The sequence below is a fragment of the Marmota marmota genome, unplaced genomic scaffold, assembly GCF_001458135.2.
Source record: "Marmota marmota marmota unplaced genomic scaffold, marMar, whole genome shotgun sequence".
NCBI classification, from domain to species: Eukaryota; Metazoa; Chordata; class Mammalia; order Rodentia; family Sciuridae; genus Marmota; species Marmota marmota.
In genome coordinates this window covers 4760100-4781355 of record NW_026000079.1, presented here as the reverse complement: position 1 = coordinate 4781355, position 21256 = coordinate 4760100, and the positions used below count along the sequence as shown (strand labels likewise).

The window sequence follows — 21256 nt, the reverse complement described above, 5'->3', positions numbered from 1 at the left end:
TTTTTGAAGCACAAAAGTTTAAATTTTTTTTTCAGAATTAAATTTTATTTCATATGGGTAGAAACCAGAAATGATTTACATTTTATCTTGTAAATAATATTATTTTATTTAAAAATTATATATTTTTTATATTTGAAGACATCAAATAAAAATGGAAACATGAAAAAAAATTTGCATTTTCCCACATTACAGTACCACATTTCAAAGGAATCTTTCTTGCCATAAATAAGATCTTGTTGGTTTGTATTTTTGAAACAACAGTTGATGTTGTTTCAAGGAAAAGCACAATTATTTAGTGCTTAAGTCTTGACATCAACACACAACTTTAGTAACATTGGTCCGTTACTAAATTATTTCCATTATTGATTAGCACCCATTTATAAAGATGCATTATTAACATGGTTTTAGTTAAAATACAGTGGAAAATTAACATAGTTTAGAGATATGAAGCATACTTTATTTTTTGCTACCTATTAAACTGTGTGGTAACAATATCAGATGGATAAGATTCTGTCTAATCTTTATTATCCACAAGTGTTTTCAAATCATTTTTACCAGCAATCTGAAATTTTTAACTATTTAAAATCAAATGATTGCTATTTTTATATTATAAAAAAATTAGAATCCTAATGACTAAAGTGATACTTGCAAATAAATCTTTGATAAACAAAAATAAAGCAAAATTTTCTAATGAACTGTTGATTTTCTATGACAGTTGGTCTCAAACAGTATAGAAAAGGTATGCTTAAATTCTCTATTACAAGACAACCAAATCATCTTAGAAATTAGTTTTTAATGTCGATCTTAAATATTTTAGAACATACTACAATATGACTTATCTTTTCAGTTGCTTAATTATTCCTGTTACCTGTTTTGAAGATTCTAAAAATAACTAAATAGGTCTAAGCTTGGATGTAGGGACAGCTATTTGAAATAAGTAGTATAGGAAGCTGAAGTAATATTTGACTTCTTTAGAAGTGTAAATAGATTTTAAAAGCCATCTCTCTATGATTCAGAATGTCAAGTCACAGCATTTACTGACAATATATATCTGTGGCAGGGAGCCAAAATGTGGTTAATTAGGGAAAAAAAAGAAATGTGTTTTTGAGAGGAGAAAAGAATAGTAAATAGAAATGATATTAGGAAAAAGAAAAGCCTGGTCCCTAAAATAGAAGGGCCATTAAATGACACCCCAAAGCATCACCCTTCTGTTGGTTATGATGCAGTGCCACCCCATTCCTACCTATCACAATCGGTACATACATATGGACACTTAGGTGAAGATGCAGACACTGCATGGTGGCTAGGCAATTTTGGAATAAACCCATAGACCAAGTCTCTGCACACACGAGTTGTTTATATCTTACCTCCTGATTTATACCTGAACACATTTTCATTAAGCATAATAGTCATTTTCAAATAATGTAATGAAAAATGTTTACTACTTTGCTGAATTACGTTTAAGAAAAAGGAGCTAGCCCTTCACTTATTTTAACAGTAGTACATGCTGGATCTTGTCATACAGTTACATGCACAGAAACTGAAAAGACCATAAATTTCCCACGAGGAGACATTCGTTAGTCTGTCATTGGGAGTGTATTTGCAGAACATTCAAACACTGAAAACACTGGCAATTTCAAGATAGGGCGCGGGTAAAGGCTTATGCAGTATGCTTCTCCACAAGCCTTTTAGTGACTGCAGTCAGGCAGTCAGAGGTAGGAGTTTATCAATGCATTCCTGCTTCTCCCTGAGAAAATCCTTTCAAAAGAATTATTAGAAGGAACATCACACTCCCCCTCTTGACCTACCAAAGCTTTTACGTTTTCTGCTGCCTCTTTAATTCCAGGTCCATCCTTCTGTTTTCATCTAGTGAAAACCCAATAATGTCACACCAAGATGCCACAGCCAGGTTCACATTTAGTGTAACAGGCATAGCTGGACCTGTGGGTAGAGAGACACATTGGGTATGTGAACTTCTGATGCCTACCAACATTTCTGCTCCTCCATGTGTGGCATCTCCCCGTCCCTGATGGAGAATCCCTGTAACGGTGGCCTTCCAGGAGGTGGGCATGGTGCTGGGCCGCAGAGTAGATGTGCTATTGCAGGGCACACACTGGCTTGGCACAGTACTATGCATGCAGGAGGGAGGGCAGGGGCCGGGCTGTGGCCTAGGGCATGCCAGCAGAAAACTCCAGCCAGTCCCACCAGGTATGTGCCTTAAAGTTTGATGAAGTACAATTTGAATTTTTTCTTTTGCTTGTGCTTTTGATGCCATATCTAAAAACCACTACCAAACCGGGCATGAAAATATACCTAAGAGTTTTATAGTTTTAGCCCTTACATATAGGCCTTTAATCCATTTTGAGTTTAGTTTTTGTATAAGTTTGGAGGACTTATGCTTCCCAATTTAAATATTTACTTCAAAGCTCTGGTCATCAAGAATGTTCATGTCATGAGCGTACATGTGGACATCTAGCAGTAGATGGTGAATGGAATAGAATTGAGAATCCAGAAGTGCACTCATGCATCTGTGGCAAGTTTATTATTGACAAGGGTGCCAAGACCATACACAGAGGCAAAGATAACCGTTTCAACGTTTGGTGCTGGAATGACTGGTTGTTGAATTTTTGGCAAAGTATTTCCTTTTATTTATTTATTTATTTATTTTAAATTTTTATTGTTGGTTGTTCAAAACATTACATAGTTCTTGATATATCATATTTAAAGTATTTCCTTTTAATCCTTTTTATTTTGAAAGGTCTGCAACAATGTCCCATCTTCCATTTTTTATTTTAGTAATTGGAGTCTTCTTCTGTTTTTCTTGGTCCGTGTAAGCAGAGGTTTGTTAATCTTTTCACATAGTCAACTTTTTATTTTGCTGACTTTTTCTCTCTTGTTTTATTCTCCATCATGAATTTCTGCTCTTATCTTTATTGTTTACTTCTCTATACTTTCTTTGGGTTTACTTCCTTTCTATCTAGGTATCTTAGGGTGGAAAATTAGATTATTAAGATCTTTCTTTTTAAATATATGCAAAATAGGGCTATGAATTTTCTTGTAAGCACTGCTTTACCTGCATCCTAGGTTGGTATGTTTGGTCTTAATTTTCATCCACTTCAAAATATTTTCTAATTTCCTTTGTTATTTATTCTTTGACTCATTGGGATCTTAAGAGTATGATGTTTAATATCAATTTATTTGTGAATATCTCAAATTACTTCATTTTATTGTGTTTGAGAACATATGGAGGATAATTTCATTCTTTTAACATTTACTTTAAAACTTGTTTCCTCAGAAAATTTGGAATGAAACCCCCATTTGACCCAGTTATTCCACTCCTAGGCTTATACCCAAAGGACTTAAAATCTGTATACTATAGTGACGCAGCCACATCAATGTTTACAGCAGCTCAATTCACAATAGCTACGTGATGGAACTATGATGAATAAAACTGCATAGCTAGACTACCAATAAATTTCAAAGTATCATTACAGGGTTATTAGAGATAGTTTCCCACTACTTTGAATAAGGGATAAAAAGTGAATATGGCAAGCATCTAACAAAGGAATAAAGCTGAAGTGTAGGAAATTTGAAGATACAACCTACCGTGAAGCAGTTTACAGATGAAGAATATGGAACCATAATAAACCTGTGAAAAGGTAATTCACTAAGTGATGTGGAAACAATATGCAATTATCATATAAAAGAAAATTGTTATATATACATAGCAGGAAATAGGAGGAACAATTTTTTACGTAAACTGATCTAGTGGGTGGAGAGGGTCACCACATGAGCAAGGCAGCAGTCATACGTGAGGTCAGCAATAACTTCTGCTGATAGTGGTAAAGGGGTTCTTGGAGAAAACTTATCAAAAGTTAGAACTTAGTGTTTCACAGACAGAAAATAACGTGTTCATGTATTCACTCAAATACTTGGAAATGCTAATTGCAATCTTTTTTTTTAAAGAGAGAGAGAATTGTTTAATATTTATTTTTTAGTTTTCGGTGGATACAACATTTTTATTTTATTTTTATGTGGTGCTCCTCAGCACCAGTGAACCCAGTGCCCCGCGCATGCCACATCCCCAGCCCGCTATTTGCAATCTTCATCAGTTCCCAGGCAGCTTCTTATAGCTTTCTGGTCACTTTCAGGGGCTAAAACTTTGGTCCAGGATAATTAAAAGACTCTTCTGCCTCATCCACTCTGACCCAGCACCCTTGTCCTAGGAACCTGCCGAGGGGAGGAGTGGGTGGGTTTGGTCTTGCATGTTCCTGCATGTGCTCTTCCCTGGGCTCCCCTCCTTCTTCACGTCTCTGGGGCATGCAATCAGGAATGCTTTCCAACATCAGAGGCGCCAGGCAGCCCTTTCATGCGTCCCTCACTGTTCTTCACTCACGGTGCCAACCTGCAAGGCCTCTGGCTCCACACACCAGGCCTCCCCCGGATACATCTGTCACACTAACTGTAGTCACCACCAGCCTCGCTGAGCGTTTTGAGTGGATTTTTCACTTAGCCTGGGAAGTGGGAAAAACAAACCCTCCTCATTCACCAGTGGAGAAAAGAGAAAAAAGCCACACTATTTCCTCAAACATACCAATTCCTTACTCCAGGATATAATGAGAGTAACTTCTCAGTGCTCAAGATGCAGAAGCTTCGAAGCCCGTCGTTTAGAAATTGCCTAGACTTGTTGCTTCCCCGAAGCCTCAGGGAATCTCCACCCACTCTCCAAAGTCGGCTGCACCCTTCCTGGGGAGGGCATGGGGCGTTTCAGCCTATTTCCACCTGTCTCCATCTTGCCACTTCTCCATGGGAACTGTAATTGTACAGGGGCCAGTTTGGTTCCTAAAGGAGAGACTCTTCCCCTCATCTGTTATTATAGCTGAATTATGTCTCCTCAAAATTCATATTTTGGAGTTCTAACTCTAATACCTCAGAATGTGACTGTGACTTGGGGTAAGGCATGGAAAGAGGTAATTTAGTTAAAATAAAGTCATTGGGCTGGGCTCTAACCCAACCAGACTAGTCTCCATACAAGAAGAAAAGAGGACACAGGCCCAGAAGGATGATGGCCCTCTACGAGCCAAGGAGAGAAGCCTCAGGAGGAACCAGCTATGAATGTCTTGATGTTGGACCTCAAGTCTCCAGGATTGTGAGGAAATCAATCCCTTTTGCTTGAGCACTTGGTTGTGACATCTATCTCCTGAGGGCTTCTCTGTTCCATTTTTCCTCCAACGCTGCCCCTCTCTGTAGTTCGCTCCCATTTCACAGCCCTGACACACGCCCTAAGTCTTTAAAATCAGGCTGTTCACTGTCCACCCTTCTCTGTGCTGGCCCAGCAGCGGAGCCACCCAGTTGCTTTACGCGCACCGGGCAGCAGGGGGACACAGAATGAATGCATGGAGCCCAGAACCGGCAGGACATCTGGAGGTTCTGTGGGATGAACTGAGAGCAGCGAGCCTCTGCAGACCCTGCCAACTCTCCTTCTCTCTGGAGACCTCGTGTAATGGTACCACTCCTTAGAAATCAGAGTCAGCTGTGCTTTCCTCCACAAAGCAGGCAACTGTGCTCTGCCTTCTAGGTCGTGCGTCTAGTTAAAATAGTAAATGCTTAAATAGTGATTACTAGGTGTCAGGCACTGACATGCTTTAATAAACTTACGTGCTATACGTGATCGGATATTTTAATTTTATTATGTTATATATAAATTACACAAGCACACGCATGCACATATGTATAAAGCCTAAGCCAGTCTTGTCCCGATAGAGTTTGTTTTATTAAATGTGTTCATGCCAACCCCATTAACTGACCTTCTTATCCTTAGTTTATAGGAACCATGTTCCAAAGAAGTTAAGTATCTTGCCCAAGGTTGAGCTGAGACTTAAATCCTGCCAACTGACTCCAAGGCTGTGCTTCTAACTGGGTCCTGTGCCAGCTCCTGTGTGCGTCTTGGCTCCCACACCTGGGTTTTTTTGTTCCTATGTGGCCAAGATGGAGTCTTACTTCACATCCATCCCCTCAGGCTCTCCTTCCTCCCTCGGTCTTATACTTGGTGTCTGGAAGACATTAGGGCCTTAATAAATAGTTGCTGAGTTATTGATCTCTCTTCTCATTTCCTGGACAAGAAGCTAAGACCCACGAGTGAGGTCCCAAATCCAAGGCCAGAACCTATCACCTTGACTCCTACTTAATGCAACACTGACTGGGCCAAGTTCTGAGGTGACCAGTCCCAAAGAGGCAGGAGCCTATTTTAATGGAGTTACTCTGAGGGTTTTCTGAAGATTCCAATTTCAGTGTGTCTAACCTCACACTTTGACTTTATGTTAAGTAACTCCATGAAATACTCTGAATTGTTATTACAAAAAAGATGGGGGAGGGAGCCCATTCAGTGTCTCCCACGTATGTCAGGCCCCAGGCCCAGGAGTTCAGATTTGCTCTCATTTACTCTCAGGCCTAGTGCAAAGAGTCAGCTAGTATTTCTGGCATCATTATAGACTTAGAAACTGAGGCTCAGACAGGTGGAATGACTTCCCCAAGGCCACAGATAGGCCCGAGATTTTCCTATCACACCACCAGGGGGCGACTCAATGACTTCATAGAGAAGGAGCCTGGCTCTGGGGGACAGTAGGCCCTGTGTCTGCTGAGGCTGTTAGCAAGGGGGGCTTTCCTGCATGGAGAACAGCATTCCTCCCCACTCCGTGAGTGTCAGGAGAGCAGGCTGCACCCTTACCTCACTTCCCCTTTGTCACGTGGGGTCACCATTACTGTCCCACAAGGAAGGACACCGGGGAAGGGTCCTCTCTGGCTCTTCTGATGTCTACAGCATCTTTGGTTTTCATGAAGGGACTGAAATTCAGAAAATGTGACCCAGGACAAGCTGCTCCCCTAGTCTGACGCTAGACTTCAGTTTTCTCTCCTGGGGAGAAAAACCTTAGGGGTCACCACAAACCACTCCCCAGGACTCCTCCTAGGGATAAAGCCCCAAACCCCCGAACACAGCTTCCTTCCTTTATCTTGAGGCTTGTCCGCCATGCAGAGCCTTTGGAATGGACACAAGTCTGAGCAGAAGAGGAGAGAGACTGGGCTGTCTGCCAGGTGGCCATTTCTTGCCTCTCCTTCTGCTCCCTCCTGGGTGGACCTCCCATCTCCCCTCTCAGCACCCTCTCTTAGCTGGGAGTCAGACTGCACCTTCTTCACTCACCAGAGGCCGGGGAGCAGGGCTGGAGGTGGAGATGCAGAGGAAGGGGAATTGTCACCTTGTGTACTGTGCAGAAGGACCTGGGTGACTTTTTCCTCTGACCCCTGAGCTGTGCCACCCGGGGCATCCCTGTCCCTGTCGGCAAACAATTGAAATAATATCTACCTTGAGAAGAGAGGGTATGAGGAATTATCTGTCACCTAATAATATCTCAATCGGTGCCTGTTTTCTTTTTGATCTTTCTCATACTTTGACTTCCCCGGTATTAAGTGGGAGCCACAAAGCCACAGGGGAGAGGAAGGCACACGTTATACAACACTCCGTAGCGTAAGGAGCGCCTTCATATTCACCGTTTAGCTGAATGTCCATAGCACTTCTAGGACAATGATTGTAGCTGGTTTCTCCTTTTACAGCTCTGGCACTAATATCCTCGATTAAGGTCCGTCTTCCCTAGTGGCCTGTAAGTGACCAGAGCAGGGGCCACATTTCTACGGCACTGATGTGTTCCCAGAGCCTAGCCTACAGCTGCTGCTAAAAAAGTCTTTTTTATTTGATTGGTGAAGTTGATTGATGAGTGGATGAGCTACTCCTGGATGCCTGGGTTCCCATCTGCTCTTAGTACCCAAGAAGCTAAGGAACTTAAGGTTATCTAAGGTACCTACATGATCAGTGGTGACGCTGTGATACTTTCTGGCTCCTGGCTTAGAGGGTTGAAGGGGTGGACACAGCTGCTGGTGGGAAGTCATTCGCCTCCTGTTAGGCACTGCAGAGGGACATGTGACTCTGGAAAGAGAACAGAGTATCTTCTCCAAGACCCTCGCCCTCACCCACTGCCACCAAGGTAACCTGGGAGGGTCTATGCACCTCTCACCCTGTGCTGTAAGCATGAGCTGAAGGTCTGGGCTGTGGCTCAGTGGTAGAGCCCTTGCCTTGCATGCACAAGGCACTGGGTTTGAACCTCAGCGCCACATAAAAATAAAGATATTGTGTCCATACACAACTATAAAATAATAATAATAAAAAAAGAATGTGCTTGTGTGTCCGTCCCTCACCCTGCCTTTACCCAGAGTGGGAAGGTCCTAAGGGCAGAAGCTGCTGTCTTACCATCTGTATCTTTGGCCCATGCAATGCCTGGCATGTTACTGGTACTTCCTATGTTTTTGAAGAGTAAATGATGAACTGATGGATGAGCCTTCCAACAGCGGGGCCAAATGTCTTTTGTACGGGATGCTCTAAGTGCCAGGTCAGAGTGAAGATCCTCTAAGGCAGGCTTGCTCCTGCGTGGACCCATTGCTGAGATGTTGTTGACAGGGCTGGGTGTTGGCCATAGTTCTGTGGACGACAGGCCCCCAAGGAGAGAGTCTGGGGGAGATCTGTGAGAAGGGGCATGCAGCGGTGGTCTCACGCAGCTCCCTCCCCGTCTGCGGGAGGTTGGGCAGCTCCGGGAGGCACAGTGGCTGCCCCCATCCAGGCACCACCCCACCTGACATTCTGGTTCCTGAGGGCCTGCAGAACCAGCTGGGAGACTGGACTGCTCATTCTCCATGGTCAGAGGAGTCCCACAGGGGTCAGGGCTGGGTCACAGAGATTAGCCATCGGGTTCATTCCTGCTCTTTCATGCTCTTTGGGCCAGGATCGTGTTTGCCCTTGCGCTGTCTTCCAGGTAGGCACCAGACAATCCCCAAAGTGCCATGATGCCCAGTCTGCACCTGGAGGAGGGTCTTTCTCGTGGCCAGCATTGCCTTCCTCCAGCCCCCAGAATCACTGACGTCCTGTAAAGCTGTAGGGTTATGCCAGGGACCACACCATTTTTAGGTTGACCTTAGTTATCTTCATCATCATCATTATTTGATTATGTTTATGTCATTGTTACTATTAGCTTATATTTTTATAGTACTTTGTGGCTCACCAAGTACCTTGCTGTATGTGATCTCATTTGATTAGGGAGCATGTTATTAGCCTCTACTTTAGACATGAAGATAATGTAGGTTCAGAGAAACTATGCGACGTGTCCAAGGTGGCAGGGTTCATATGGCACAGTTGATGCTCAAGGGCAGGTTTCCCTGTATTATATTTAATTTTATTTCACTGTAAGTATTATGCTCAACTCGTTCTTCTTCCGCACTAAAGATATGACTGGCTTACCACTGGTCCTTGTGTCTCATGCTTCTATTAGAATTCATCCAGTCCCCCCATTCCCTGGTTCACAGTAAGAAGCACGGTACCTCAGTAACTGAGGCTCAAAGTACTGTGAGCCTAGTGCTTCTGAGACAAGGTCTTCCCACAGTACTAGGGATAGGTGGTGGCAGAGATGTGTGTGAAAAGTTCCAGAAATAGACAGAACTGGAAAGACAGAACAGCAGAAGGTTTGCGGGTACTTGCTAAGTGCACAAGGATGCCTATGGATTGTAAAATTTCTGACCCCGGGGTGCTTTCTACTCCGGTAAATCAGCATTTGTGTCTAAGAATCTTGGGTTTGGTGGTGGATGGCTGCAGGCTGGCCTCTTACATGGGTTGTCCAGCTGCTCACAGAGACTCACCCTGCTCCTGAGGTCAGCTCAGTGGGAGTTAGTTCAAATAGCTGCCCATGGCTCAACTTCCTTCCTTCCTCCCTCTCTCCCTTCCCTCCCTGTCTCTTTCTTCTTCCCACAACTATTTAAGGAGCGTGTACTATGCTCCAAGTAGAACTAGAAATCTAGAGAGATCAGCTCTCTCGGGGGCATGAAGAATCTGGCCCAGACTCCGGCCCAGACTCCAAGCTCTCTTTCTGTACCCAAAAACCTGTGAGCATCGGTAACATTCCAGTATCTTCCAGAAGTTGACATAGGCTCAGAAAACTGGCCTCAGTCAAAGGGATTCCGCAGAGTAGCCTCCTCCGGAGGGCAGTAACTGACCCCACCAAACCAGGGGCCCAGTTCTTGCTCCCCTCAGATAGCTGCTTGGAGTAGGGGAGTCAGAGGTAGAAACTGGAGTCACTTTTCCCCCAAGACCTTCCCAGAGTCTGCTGGGCTCCCAGCACTAACTGGGCAATAGAAGTGGAGTGGACACTCTGTCAGGAGCTGCGGGACCTGGTCCTCATTTTATGTTCCCCAGGTTCCCTAGTTCTGGTGGGGGATGCAGTCAAGACAGTGGCAGCGGGAAGGACCCGGGCTCAGTGGCTGGAGCTCTGGTGCTAATCTGTCGTCTGGAGTCAGCCTCGTCCTCGGGATGAGGAGGGCTGGGCCAGAACTCTGCCAGACTCCAGATGACCCACGGAGTCCAGGAACCGCTCAGGTAGGACCTGGGGTCAGCTGATCTAATGCGAGAGCCAAACTCCCAGGGTTTGCCCAGCATCCCAGGGAGACCAAGACAAGATGCCAGGGAGAAGTGGTGTCAGCCACAGAGTTCAACTGGATCAGACTGAGTCAAGGTCAGAACCTGTTGTGGGCCTCCTCCCTCCATGACAACCATGCAAGCTCTCATTCTTTAGTTCTTTCTTTCTTCACCCAGCAAATACTTGCTAAGTGCTATGAGCTCTGTGCTTGGCCTTGAGGGTACACTTGGTGAAGGGACTCAAGGCGCCTGTCCCCAAGAAGCCCTCTGCAGAGAAATGGCCTCCCCTGAGTGTGGATGATACGAGGACTCTGTGAAATCCCTCAGGGTCATGCAGGAGCACTCAGTCCCTAACGTGGAGGGCTCAAGAACACAACGGGGAGGTGGATGGCTGACACAGAGCAGGACAGGCACCCTAGCACAGAGGGACTCCATCACGGGCGCCACTGCTGGGGTTTGTCTGGGCAGGTTTCCCAGGGGACAGTCCTTGGCAGGATCCTGAGGCACCTGTAGGGGTGAAGGGGGAAGGTGTTCTAAGCGGGGCTGGGCCTCAGTGCACCCAGGGGTGGAAATAACTTGATGTGGCCATAGTGTCCATATGGTGCAGAGAAGGTAAGGCTGGGGAGTTAAGTGAAGGTAAGATGTCAGGTAAGGAGAATCTGGGTGTCACTGGGAGGAACCTTTCCTTGTGGGTAAAAAAGTTTTAAATAGGCTCAGACTTTTAGGAAGAGAGAGAGAGAAAAGACATGAGGAAAGGAGGGAGTGGGGCTGGGAGAGGAAATCCAGGGCATCCTAGATGTCGACTTAAGGGATAGAAGCTAGGATACCCCCAGACTTGGGTCTTGGGGTTACTTGCTGAGTGAATAGAGAAGGCTTGTGGGGAGGCATCTGTGTGCATGGGTTACTAGAAACTGAGGAACAAGGTCTCTGTCATCAGAGGGTAGGGGTAAAGGACAGGGAGGAGGGAGAGGGTCCTTTACCTTGCAGCCAAGGGGAATCCTTATGATGAAAGAATCTTTAAAGCATCTTGAGGACTTGTGGCTACTGAGGCAGAGGAGGGAGCAGAGGGGTCGTGGAGGGGAATAGGAAGTGTCTCAGCCAGTTCCTCAGATGGAGCACTCTGCACCCCTGGGGCGGAGACAGGGCTCTTCTCGGATGGCTCTTCTGCATTCTGGCGGAAAAGGCTGGCACAAAGTTAGCAGGAAAATTCTTGGCCATTTACCTAGAGACTCCAGCATCTTTGAAATTGCTCAGACGCCTGTAAAGTGACTCAGGCTTGCTCCTCCTGTCTGTCAGAGGCGGGGCGTGACTGGGCATGCCCCAGAAGCCCCAGCACCGGCCCCACAGGGCAGGTTCAGTCCTGAGCTCACAGGCCACGTGGGTGGATTCCAGCTTTGAAGGCGGAGAGAGCAGAGGAAAGAGCAGCTCCCACCTGGAGCCACCAGTCCTGGTTGCTGGGATCTACGGGTGTCTCTCCTGTGTTACAGGAGAGATTCGCTTTCTGTCTCGTTATCGTTATCAACAGAACCTCTACTTGCCGTCAGATGACACGTAGGGGGAGGACTGCCTTTGTTTCTCAGATCCCCCTCTGTTCTTTTCTTCTCTTCTCTTCTCCCTCTTTTTCCTTCCCTCTTTCTCTCCTTCTTTCCTTCTCTCTTCTTCCCTCCCTTCCTTCCCTTGAACCATGCCTGGTGCCCAGTCAAAGGCAGGCCCCAGGTGGGCAAAGACAGACAAAACGTCTGTAGGCCCCGAGGCTTGAGTATAACAAGTGAGCTCGGAGCTCTCCAGGGGCAAGGTGGTCTCTCTGGGTAAGGGACTTGTATTCCCCGGCTTCTCCAGGGGTCATTTCAATTCAATAAACACATGGAGCCATGACTGAGGCAACCCTTTGGTGGGTGAGGGACACCCAGAAGAGGGGGCTCACCATCTTTTTATCCCTAGTTGGAGCGCAGGACTGGGAACCACGAGCGCCTCAGTCCCCTGGCACTAAGACTCACTCGGGTGGGTCTTGATGCCCCTTCCCTCCACTTGACTCTATCTAGGAGTTCCCAGGACATCTGGTGTTTCCCACTCCATACTGTGGGCACTCAGTGGAAGGACAGATCACACAGTTCCTGATCCCAGGCAGTGGAGTCTGCCAGGGAGGCCACGGGAGGCCAGGTTGGCAGGAGGAGGCATTCAAGCTGTGGATGGACGGATGGACGGATGGACGGGCACGTTGAGCTTCAGGAGTGGCACCACAGCACCTGCTGGAATCCCCGTCAGTCGTGCCAGGCAGGGTGCCTGGTGCTAGCAGAAGCTCAAAACATTTAAACATGTGAATAAAAGCAAAAGCCATGTCTGTGGGACTTTCTCGGATCCTCTCATTCTGCCTGGTGTCTCTGTGCCAATTTAAACATTTTATCACCCAAGTCACGCATCTTCATTGCACTAAATTAGAAAATGTGGGTAAGCCAAAGGAAACAGAAATGCTTGTGACCCCCACCCAGAAGTGATGGCTGTTAGGGTCTTACTGCATGTCCATACAGACTTTTTTTCTGTTTATTTCCATATTGCATATAAAGCTACAGGTGCATCGAGAGAGTCTCACATAAATTGTCTTATAGTTTGTGCCTTTGTAACTTGCTGTACCCTTTTCTAATGCACTTCACTGGGTCCGTACCCAGCACGTCTTCTCCCAGGGCAGACCAGGGGGACACCTGTCTCCCCCAGGGGCCTGACAACTCTCCGTGGGCAACAGTGGCTCGTCATCTTTGCCTTCTCATTGTCTAGCCCAGGCCTGGCTTCCTGGAGGTCCTCAATGGAAGGTGGAGAAGTAAAAAATTCCGTGCTGAAGACATTCTTCTGATGACGGCAAACAGGGACACATTATATACCTGTGAGGGACAAGTCAGCTCCCCAGAGGGAGAGAAATCGCACCGCCCTGTTGGACGCCCTGTTGGACGGAGGTGCCCTGCAGTGTGAGGGGGTCGGGCTCCTCTGCAGCCAGCCCCTCCCTGCAGCCTGCTTCCGGTCACCTGTGCTGCCAGTCAGTCCCCATCTTTCCAGCTGGGTAAACAAGGTGCCTCAGTGCATGCGCTTCCAGGAGCCTCCTGGGCTATTTTTACTCCTTCGCATCCTCCGCCCCGGATATTTATTTATTCTCTAGGAGGAGGAATCCTGCTTTCTCTAGTTACTCACTCTCGAGGCTCCCTGGGCATCCCTGCCTCGGGCTGGGCTCCAGGTTTGGAAATGCTCCTCACGGGGCAGATAACACCCCAGCTGGCTGTGAGCATCTCGGGGCCAACCAGCAGGCTGGGGGGGCTGGCTGGGCCTGGAGGCAAGGCCTTTCCAGGAAGTGCTGACACACCTGGGGACCCCAGCAGCTGAGAGTCAGCCTCTGGTGTCCCTGCCTTTAACCCTTCTTGGACACTCATTTCTTGGAGGTGGGGCTGCCCAGGAAGGGAAGATAGCACTATAGCTTGAGGTCAGGACTGCTAGAGGCCCTTCCACCCAGCGTTCCCTTCATTTGGGAGCAAGGGGAGAGCTCCATTTGAAGCCATATTACAGTAATTTCCAGAAGAGTAATAGTTATAGACTGTTTATGTGCATTGTAGCCTATAACCCACTAGGGACTCTCAGTCTTTGTGTCTCTTCCCTGACAGAATACAGATACTGGGCTAAAGGTCACTGTGGTTCAAGGAACGAGCATTCAGGAGATTTGGGACCCAAAGAACCGAGTTTGAACTCTGAACTACAAGATAATAGGGAACTGCAAGATAATAGGCTACCAAATTTGTGATAACTTGTTACAGCAGCAATAAGAAACTAATACACACAGTTCCAAAAATAGCTTTAAGTTTCTCTGTGTGATCTTAGACCAACGCCTCTCTGAGCACTGATTTTTGTCTTTGAATAACAGGAGTAATAAGTGTTCTACTCTCTGGGGTTGTTGTAAAGCTTCAGATAGAAGGATGAATGTAAAACAGCTTGACACTTCTAATCTGCTCGAGGTGGTACAAGTTGGCCTTCCGACTCTTGGGGGAAATAGGGAGCTGGAGGTGTAAGGCCAGAGAGGGCCCTGGGCATGTCCTAGGAACAGTCCTGACATCTCTGGGTTTTCACTGACTGTGATGAAGACGAAAGTAATAATGACAAGAACAAGAATAACATTTGCTGAGCGTTCCTGTACGCCAGGTCCAGGCTAAAGGATTTACAGGCACTCTGTCATGGAATCCTCATAGAACGGGCCTCTTATGAGCTAGGCACTGTTATTATTATCCTCATTTTACGGATAATAAAATCCATAAACCTTGTTTATCTGTGAGGGTTTTCTCTGTCATCTCTTCTCTAAAATCCCCCTTGGCCAAGGGATGGCCTAACAACCCCAAAGGTATCAGGAAGACCTCTTATCCATCAGAGGATGTGAGCCTTCAAATCAGAGCACCAATGGAAAGAACTTTTAATAAATTTGACCTAATTTTAAGTAAGTAAGCTACATTGTGAAACTTAAAGCTATTTTTGGAAACGTGTGTATTAGTTTCTTATTGCTGCTGTAACAAGTTACCACGAATTTGGTAGCCTATTAAGTTGCAGTTCTGTAGGTGAGACCTGACACGGGTTTCTTTAGGCTAAACTCAGGTGTTGGCAGAGGTGTGTTGATTTCCTTCCTTTTTCCAGCTTCCAGAGATTGCTTATATTCCTTGGCCTATGGCCTCTTCCTATAATCTTCATAATGCCTCACTCCAACCTTTGATTCTGTTGCCCTGTCTCTTCTCTCTGACTTTGACCTTTCTGCTTCCCATTTATAAGGACCTTTAGAATTGCATTGAGCCCACCTGCATAGTCCAAGGAAATCTCCCCATCTCAAGGTGCTTAAGTCAATCACAGCTAAAAATCCCTTTTGCTATGTAAAGTACTGCATTCACAGGTTTTGGGGGTGAGGATGTGGATTCTTTTTGGTGGGGGAAGGATGGACTTTTCTTTGTCTACCCAACTATTCATCAGGGCAACCGTGAGTGGTGAAAATCAGACAGGTAAAGAAGTGTCCTTTGCTATGTTCAATGTTAGAGGAGAGCAGTGCCCTGCAAAGCCCCAGACGGAGAGTTCCCAGGCTGGGGTCAGCACAAAGGAGCCCAGGGAAAGGGCAGCCAGGGGACATAGGTGTTCAAGTCCACCCACGTCTGTCCAGGGCTGGAGGTGTTCAGATGACCTGATGGAGCTCTCTAGCTTTGTCCACCAACAAACCTGAGGTCATCTTTCAGGTCCAGATGAACACTTGGTGTCTTGGAGGAGTTCTCCCCAGGGGAGGATGTACCTGTCAGGCCCACATTTGTCACTCAGGTTTCTCTTTGTAAACTGATGTCATCAGTCTCTGTGTGAGGTGCAGTGAATCAGTGTTCCTGAGACTGATAAGCTCAGAGACACGCACACGGCTGAACTTTGAGCCATGGATCAGTCATCGAGGTGGTGCCATCCGGGAGGTTCCCGGGGACCTGCCAGCTGGCCCCTCCCTGGTGATGCCTGGCACAGTCTTTCAGAAACAGGTGCCTGACTCCTGGTTACTAAGGGTAGGAGAGGTGACGATTACTTCCCCCCAGATATGCGATTCAGGCCATGATTCAACACATTTATTACTATTTCACTCCAATTTCAATAGCCATGTTTAATAAGCAAATTATAGTTGTCCCTCAGTATCCTCGGGGATTTATTCCAGGACGACCTGTGGATACCCTAATCCTTCAATGCTCAATGATGCTGTATTTGCATTTACCCTGTGGACCCTCTTCTGCCCACTTTAAGTCATCTCTAGATTACTTAAAATAACTGATACAACGTAAATGTGAATGCTGTGTGTAGAGTTGTTACACTGTATTAGTTAAGGAATGATGACAAGAAGAAGAAGTCGGTACATATTCAATAAAGATGCATTTTCCCCCCAGAGTATTTCCAATCTGTGTTTGGTTGAAACCATGGATACAGAACCCACGAATATGGAGGGTTCTCTGTATATAACATAAAACTCACTGGGAAAAAAAATCACAAGAAGAAATAAATAATCATTGAAGAGGCAGAATGCTGTATCAGAGAGAAGGCTGATAGCAGGGCTTGAATTCTAGCTTTGCCTTTAGCTCCGCGCCATCTAGGTTCATCTCTAAGTCTCAGTTTCCTTTTCTGTAAAAGAAGGGAGGCTCCATTCTGACTGTGCTTTAGAACCACCAATGAACTTTGAGAGAGTGTCAATGTCCAGAGGTTGAAAACCACTAGCTCTGAATGAAGGCCAAGATCCTTTCCATATATTCTATCATTCTGTGAAATGTCCCAAATTTGTTAATGAAAGTCTGGGTCCAGATTTGTTGGTCGCATCTGTTTTCCTTTCTGAACAGCAAATTAAAGTGAACAAGGGAATAAAAATGAGTGTATAATGTCTACAAACACCAAATTAGCTCTCATAGGGGTTCTGACCCAGGTAGTCAGGTAGGTGGCTGTATACCCAAATAATTATAAGTTAAACGGGAAGGCCGTTGTCTCTTTTAAAGTTCATAATATGCATGTAGTAATACAGGTGATTTCTTTAACTTCTATTAAGCTGCTTCTTCTAGAAGTTTTGAGGCTTATATTTCTTTCTTATATTTCTAAGTAAGGCGGGGCGTGGTGGGGGAATGGATGAACAACCTAAGACACAGAGATCTAGCAGCCAACCTCTTTCCTCTCCGCCTGGTGGTCTTTATCTAAGCCCACTCTATACCCTATCTGATGAAATTTAGAAGTGTTACAGTGTCAGGTTTTATTTTTAACACTTATCGAGTGCTTACTATGTGTTAGGCCCTCCTCCAAGAGTTGAATAAATATGAACACGTTTAATATACAAATGACCCTACGAGATAAGCATTATTTCCTTTCACATTTCATGGATGAGGATAGTGAGGTAGAGAGCTCTTCTGACTTGTCCAAGGGCACTGCTGATAAGTGGGAGTCTGGTATCCAGACCTGGAGACTGGCTCTAGAACTAACAATTCCAGCCACTTAGCAGGAGATTCTGCACCCTGCAGGAAATGTTCTTCTGCACCCAAAATAACGCTCCCTAGAATGGATAACCTGGGAGTGCTTATGCTAAAATGTTAAGTGAAGAGTTAATAAGATAGACTCTCACCATAAAGACTATGTGAAACAATAATAAATACTGGAGAGGACGTGGAGAAAAAGGAACCCTTTTATAGTGTTGGTGGGATTGTGAATTAGTACAACCACTATGGAAATCAGTGCAAGACTAGGTGTGGAACGACCACATGACCCAGCCACACACCTCCTCAGTATTTATGCTAAAGAATTGAAGTCAGCATACTTTAGTGATACATGCAAACCCAGGTCCACTGCAGTACAGTTCACAATAGCCAAAGTATGGAGCCAGCCTAGGTGTCTGTCGGCAGATGAAAGGACAAATAAATGTGGCATATATACAGAGGGGAGTCTTATTCAGCCATAAAGAAAAATGAAATCGTGTCACTTGTAGGAAAATGGATGGAACTTGAGGCCATTGTGTTAAGTGGTAGTAGCCAAACCCAGAAGGTCAAGGGTCATGTTATCTTTCATACGTGGAAGCTAGAGAGAGGACGAAGAAAAAGAAGGGTGGATCTCGTAAAAAGCAAAGGGGACCAGTAGAAGAAAGAAAGGGACCAAGAAGCAGGAAGGGAGGGGGGTGCTGGGGAGTGGTATGGCCAGATTGCACTGTTCGTCTGTGTGCCTGTAAAAACCATGGGCAATGACAAATCCCATCATCATGTACAACTATAATAAACCACCAGAAATGTGGAAAACAAAGACTGGGTGAGCTCAGAACAAAATACAAATCACTAAAAAACTATACATGGTTAAAAAAAAAGCAAGGAAAATAGCAAAATACTAGTAGTGATTTTGGAATGGAATTATAAATAACTTTTAAAAAATGAATTATAGAAGTAAATACTCTAAAGTGTTTGCTGTAAGAAAACTTGAGGGCTAAGCTCTAATATTACAAAAATCGTTTTTGTTCCCAAAAATAAACAGATAAATAATTTGGAATTTAGTATAAATTTTCTCATAGAAATAATCCACAGTGACTAGGTTCTTTTTACTTTGAAATCCCCTAGATTTTAGGATTTAAATTTACTTTTTAAAGCTGCCACATAAAAACTGTATTTTTATGGGGTACCATGTGATGTTTTGATATATTGATACAGATTCTTTATAAATTAGCATTTTGAACCTAGAGTTCCAGACACCATTGTGAGAACTTTATCGACATTTCCTTCTTCAGTGAACTAAGAATTGTTATTAGTCTCATTTTACAGTGACAATTAAGTGACCTTCCTGAGATTGCAAACCTGGAAACTGGTGCCAGTCTCTTTGGAGTCTGCATTGTAATTGAGCTGCATTGCTACCCCCTGCAATTTAAAGGAGACCACTTAACCCCGTGTGGGTTACCTTTTTTCAGGAAATCGATTTTGGCTACTTTCCTGGTGACCTAACTTTCCTTCATAATACTATTTGTAGGAAAAATAAGCTCCAGATTCTATTATGGGTTTTCAAAACCCATGGACACTTCCCTTCCACCAGCCCCCAGTCCCCATCCCCTGCATCGAAGGTCTCCACTTGAGGTCATCTGTATTAAAAGGATCTTCCCTGCCCTCCCTGGAGATGATCAGAGCTGAGGCCTCACTTCTCTGCAAGCTTTTAGAGGCCCCAGTTCTCCCCTCCTGTGTACCCAGTCCCCGCACCCCACCTTGGGTTCGCCAAAGTGCTTTCCTTAGGACCCCATGAGGACACAGAGGCCATTCCTAGGCTTCTGCTCACTCAAAAAGACTGGTAGTGCTGAATCAGGGCTGTCTGTGACCTCCTTTAGTGTGTCAAGTTCAGGCAGCGAGAGAGGCCAACCACCCACACCATGTGCATTAGGCCTGTGAAAAATAACCCCATCAGGATATCAAGCATTCCTAGTTCAGGTTATGGCACCACCCAAGAAGGAAGAAAGCCATCTTGGATCTTATTCTGGAGCACTTCTTGTTCTTAAAAAGACCATTTTCATTTCCACCTTGGGACTCTCCCGCTCCTTTTCCTATTCCAAAGAGAAGACGGATCTTGTCTTCACCCCAGAGGTCTACAACCAGCCTGGCCCAGCTCAGGAAATAGGGAGCATAGCAGAGCTGCCTGTGAGATTGACAGGTATCCTGTGCAATGCGCAAAGCTCCATCACCATCCTAGAAGGGCACCCTCCTGTGTTAATACTTCAGATGCTTATGGAGGGAGGAATTGGGTCCTTGGAATAGGAGGGGAGGGAGCCACCCATGCACCTTATGAAAGACGGTATCGGCATCCTGCGCGTGATCTGATACCAGGTCAGAGCTGAACTGTATAAAAGGCAGCAGCTTCTAACAGCACCTCAGTCCACCCGCATCCCGAGTGACCTACTCCAGTGCCTGAACCAGGTAGAGCACATCTCAGGGATCAGGATGGACTCTCGGAGCTGGTGTTTGGGCAGAAAGAGGACCTGGGTGGATTGAGACTAATCTCCTAGAAAGACGAGGAGAGGGGAGGGCTTGGAAGGGAGGGTTCTGGAAGGGAAAGGTGGAAGATATGGAGAGGGCACGAGAGATCAGTGTTTTTGCAAAGCTGCAAACAATTCATTTGAAAGTATAAAGTGTGTGTGTGTGTGTGTGTGTGTGTGTGTGTGTGTGTGTATACATACTTTGTAATTGGTGTTAGGAGACCGGGTTTTAAGAATCTGAGGATCATAGAGAAAGTCTTGTAAATTCACGATTTGGGCTACTTGAACTTACAGCTTCTGTATTGTCTTTCAGCTTTACTCAGTTCCTGCCAAGATGTCCTGCCAGCAGAGCCAGCAGTGCCAGCCCCCTCCCAAGTGCCCTCAAAAGTGCCAGGCCCCCAAGTGCCCCCCAAAGTGTCCCCCTAAGAGCCCTCAAGTCTCTTCCTGCTGCAGCTCTGGGGGTGGCGGCTGCTGCAGCTTGGGGGGTGGCGGCTGCTGCAGCTCCGGGGGTGGGGGCTGCTGTCTGAGCCACCACCGGCCCCGCAGGTCTCTCCGTCACCGACACCAGAGCTCGGGCTGCTGCAGCAGTGGAGGCGGCGGTGGCTGCTGTGGCAGCAGTGGAGGTGGCGGCGGCTGCTGTGGCAGCAGCGGGGGCAGCGGTGGCAGCGGTGGCAGCTGTAGCAGCGGTGGCAGTAGCCAGCAGTCTGGAGGTTGCTGCTAACCTGGGCCCAGAGAAGCACCGAGAAGCAGCACTCGCTGAAGATGTGCCAAGGCTGCGGCTTCTGTCCCCCGCCCAGGGCTTCTAATGCTCTGGGGCTCCCTCGCCTGCGCAGGCTCACCCACTGGGCCGTCTTGCCCTTCCCTGGCCTGGGTCCCCTCTCACACACCCTTCTTTGGAGGATGAAGTGTTGAAATTAAGCCACGAAGCTGTGTTTCTCTGCAACAATAAAGCTCCTTATTCCTGATGTCACGGCCTCCCAATGACATTCTGTGCACCCCTCCCCTCTTCCATCACACGCCCCTCCCGCACCAAGCCATCTTCTGTCCCCCCTTCCCTTCCCCTCCGTCCTCCCCTTCCCCTTCCTTTAAGTGCATATTGAAATTCTGTTTTGAGAGCACATATTGGCAATCAGACCTCTGGGAGGCGATATCCCCTTTAAGGCTCTGAATTTAGGAACTTTAACAATGAAGGCCAGAATCCCGTCTGACCCCAGGCGAGGAAGCTCACCTGCAGGAGGAGGGCGAGA

General features: G+C 46.2%; 1 long non-coding RNA gene across 1 annotated transcript; it reads left to right on the top strand.

Moving 5' to 3' along the window:
• Positions 1–19840: 19840 nt before the first annotated feature.
• LOC107156653 lies at positions 19841–20974 on the top strand. Its single transcript, XR_001505381.2, has 2 exons — positions 19841–19950; positions 20323–20974. It is a non-coding gene; the product is annotated as an uncharacterized LOC107156653 (long non-coding RNA).
• Positions 20975–21256: the final 282 nt, after the last annotated feature.